The sequence below is a fragment of the Biomphalaria glabrata genome, chromosome 7, assembly GCF_947242115.1.
Source record: "Biomphalaria glabrata chromosome 7, xgBioGlab47.1, whole genome shotgun sequence".
In the NCBI taxonomy this organism is placed as follows: Eukaryota; Metazoa; Mollusca; class Gastropoda; family Planorbidae; genus Biomphalaria; species Biomphalaria glabrata.
Window position 1 is genome coordinate 4,155,873 of NC_074717.1, and position 3,915 is coordinate 4,159,787.

Below are 3,915 nucleotides of genomic sequence, written 5' to 3' on the forward strand. Positions count from 1 at the left end.
TGACGCAAAGTATTGATTTAGAATTTTAGCTAATGCAGAAAGTTGGAAGGGTTTTATGTTAGTAAGTATGTATGGCTTTTTTCTGTCTCGGAAGACAATAGATGCGATCAAATGAGTCACTGGTTTTAGTTGTTTCTTGAGATAGGGAAAAATCTGGTGTGGCTAATCATGAAATTTATGGAGCGACAAAGAATTTTATATGGTCCTATTAAAATATGTTAAATTAAAACATGGAAACGAGTTGGTCTCTTGATTTTTCATTTAAGAAACCACAAGAGAAACATGAAACAGAAAAAAAAACTAAGCAAAAACGTATTAGGCTAATAGCAACTGTTTTTTTTTTTTTTTTATTTTAAGTATTTGGTCGAAATAGCATCGTCAGAAAATACATTGCTGTTTACAAATAGAAAAAGTCAACAATTTCGTTTTATATCTCGTCTCAATAATTTTAATTTGTATAGGTCTAAAATTTTGTTAATTACATAAAATATAAATCAAAATAAATCTATCTTTTCGTATCTTTTATTTAGTGACATGAAAAAGAAAGTATTACTAGAAAAGCAAATGGTCGAGGTACTGGAGTGAAACACTTCTTCGGGAAGCTACGAAGTCTTTCCCCACTCTATAACCGGCATACAACCACGTAATAGAAAGCACCTGTCTAAGAAATAAAAGGAAATGAACGAATTTTATATAAATAGAATACATTTTATCATAGCTTTAGTGTGGTAAGGGACATTTTCATCGTTAGGACTATATATTAAATGCAAAAGTGTATATGTTTGAGAATCATGTTATTAACTAAGTAGACAAGTGGCTGCATACGCTATCATGATGAAAACATGTCTTCACTCGATTTTCTCATAATGTACTCTATAAGTCGCGACATCACACGTAGCCCTGAGTTTCTTTTTAGGAGAGAATATCACATATATATATATCATAGGCGTAGCCATTGGTGGTGGGAATGAATAAAGCTAAAGCATAGTTATCTCCTCTGCCACGCTGTCTGCGACACGTACATAAGTATGCTCGAAGTAGGATAACAGTTCCGGCATCCGATCGTGTTGTGGCATGGAATCAGCGAGTAGTTCAAAGGAATCACTAATGTGTTCTTCACGTACATAGGCCACATCTTACGTAACTCGTTACAGCCGTCGTAGTCACTTTTCTTGCCCAATTCATTGACTTTACGTAATACAGATTGACAGATGTGAAAAGCTGCCATGGCGGCTTCCTCAAAGTCTGTCACAATAATTTTACTGCTGGTACCTCAAAGTTTGGATCGGCGGGAAGAGATGGCCAAGCTCCCCCCCCCCCCCAATGTCTTTGCTTCTGATTCGTTCACGATGTCGTCTGAGAGTCCTGCTTATAAAACTTTTTATGGGCAGAGCCATTAGAACAGAAAGAGGTAAGTCGACGATTACAGTAGCCTGACAAGCCCCCGGCATATTTGTGGTTTCCGACATCTTCTCCTTCATTTTTTCTACTGCGTTCTTTGCGATGGCTTTATCTCTGTTACATTCATGATTGTGAGTAGATGTTTGCTTGATTATATCATCTTGGGCAGTAACTAATGTTGCCGGGCATTTGTGTGTTTTATATTTGTTACATCTCCAGTTCTTGTTTTAACGCCTTCTTTTTGAGCCAGAATTCATATCCATCACAAACTAGAATAACTCCGCCTTTGGACGGTCCCAAGCCTGGCTGAGCAAACAGGAGGGTTGGGCTAGGGTTAGCTACCCTACCCTGTAGAAAAATCACTAGCTACAGAAACACCAAACAGCAAATGAACAGATGTCAAGGACCTGGGTGTTGAAGGACCTTCAGCTAGAGGTTTATGACGCAGGCCAGTGGAAGCTGACAGACCGAAGACCATCATCTCTACCAGGACCACCAACACCACTAATACACGGAACGTCCGGACCATGTATGAGACTGGGAAGACAGCGAAAGTGGCAGCTGAGATGAAAAGGTACAACCTCACCATCTTAGGAATCAGTGAGTCAAGATGGACTGGTTAGGGGGGGCAGAAAAGACTGACTTCGGGTGAGCTACTTTTATACTCAGGACATGAGCAAGAGGCTGCACACACCCTGGGAGTAGCCCTGATGCTGTCTAAACAGGCTCCGAGAGCACATATAGGATGGGAAGCGCATGGACCACGGATAATAACAGCCTCGTTCCATACAGTGCAGAAGAGGATTAACTTAGACATTGTCCAACGAGACGCCCCAATAAACGACATTGAAGAGGAGGAGAAGAACAATTTTTACTCTAGGCTGACTACCATCTTACATGACAGACCAAAAAGGAACATCCTCATCATAATGGGCGATTTCAATGCTAAGGTTGGTAATGACAACAGAGGATATGAAGAGATCTTGGGAAAACATGGATTGGGTGAGCTGAAGGAAAATAGAGAGATTAGCAGATATGTGTGCCACAAGGAAGAATAGTCTTCCCGGTCAAAAGAATACACAAAACAACGTGGAAATCACCAGACCTGTCAACAGAAAACTAAAAAGAACATGTCTGTATTGTAAAGAAGTTCCGTCGATTTCTTCAGCATGTACGTGTAAGCAGTGGCGTAGCAAGTATAAGAATATGTTGATAGACCCTCCCCTTCCATATGACAAATAATTTGTACACTTAATATATTTATAGCTTTTATAAAGCGCTACTTTCATGCTTATAGCATGCTCCGAGCGCTTTGGTCCAATCTCATTTGTGGACCGGTGGGGGGGAGGGGGTATCTAGGAGTTGGTTTTCCTTGCTGCCTTTAGGCGCTAAGTAAATACAACTCTGCCCGAGTCGGGTGTCGAACTTAGCCTCTCGACCACGCTTCCCACGTCTTAACTCTTACAGTGCGGCGTTACTCTCAGCAAGTAAATCCCGAAAAGCTTCATTTTTTTCTATCAAAATAATTCGCACTGAAAGAGTTAATAAAAGACACTCTAATACAACTTCATGAACATAAATGACAGAATCATTTAAGACCATGATTATGTACTGTTCAGTACAGTGAAAATAATGCACACAAGATTATTTTACTGTCAGCTTAGATAGGAAAGCTATCATTGCATTGACTTCGCAAGTAATTTAATGAAAGATAGTGATTTTCTATTTCTTCGGGTATTTGATCAGCCAATTATGCAAACTTCTGGTTCTCACAACTATGAAAACCTAGAAATTGTAGTTTCTTTGGGTATTTAGTCATTGGAGTTCACAAAACAATGTCAGAAAGTAATGCCCATTTAATACACTTTTAATACCTCTTTAGTTCTGTATACCATATTGAGAAAAATGACACAGATTTGATATCCTTTAGTATTTTTGCTTAAAATTGCATTGCCCAACAGGTCTAGTATCTCGTTTGAAAGCTGTGGATCGAGGTATAGTGTTTTTTTTTCTTAGGAATTTATGTACTGCTAAGAAATTGTTGTTGCTTGTGTCACCTAAACGATCATCTTCGCGATGACCACTAAATGTAAGATTTTCGCGTTCTAAAGTCAAATCTTTCCGTCCTTATTTATTAACTTATTCAATGTGCTTAGTATTTACATCAACCAGCGTTCTCAGTCTTTAATGTTGTTTGTATGTTTGTAAAGCTTGTTGATGAGCTCAAATAATTAGTAGGCCAATCATGTTTTCTTTAGTTGGAAACAAACAACATTGATGCGTTCTCAAACCACTGTTAGAGACTATCCAAGCGACGGTCCAGTACATTTACCAGACGACAATGTAATTATCGCACCGGCAGATAGGTAGAGGTCTTTATGGTCGTAACATGTACAACAAGAACAAACGCTTCAGGCACATAACAGATTTCATTTTTTTTTCAATTGCCTCTTTCCTTTCAATTCGGTACATTCCATTGAGTTCGTCGCAGCAATCGTTGGTCACGTTTCTCGT

General features: G+C 39.0%; 1 long non-coding RNA gene across 1 annotated transcript in view; it reads right to left on the bottom strand.

The window, feature by feature from the left end:
- Positions 1-315: 315 nt before the first annotated feature.
- Positions 316-3,915, bottom strand: part of LOC106073543 (uncharacterized) — a 9,756-nt gene continuing 6,156 nt past the window's right edge. The window contains exon 3 of the long non-coding RNA XR_008778969.1: positions 316-661. This is a non-coding gene — a long non-coding RNA (uncharacterized LOC106073543). The remainder of the gene's footprint in view (positions 662-3,915) is intronic.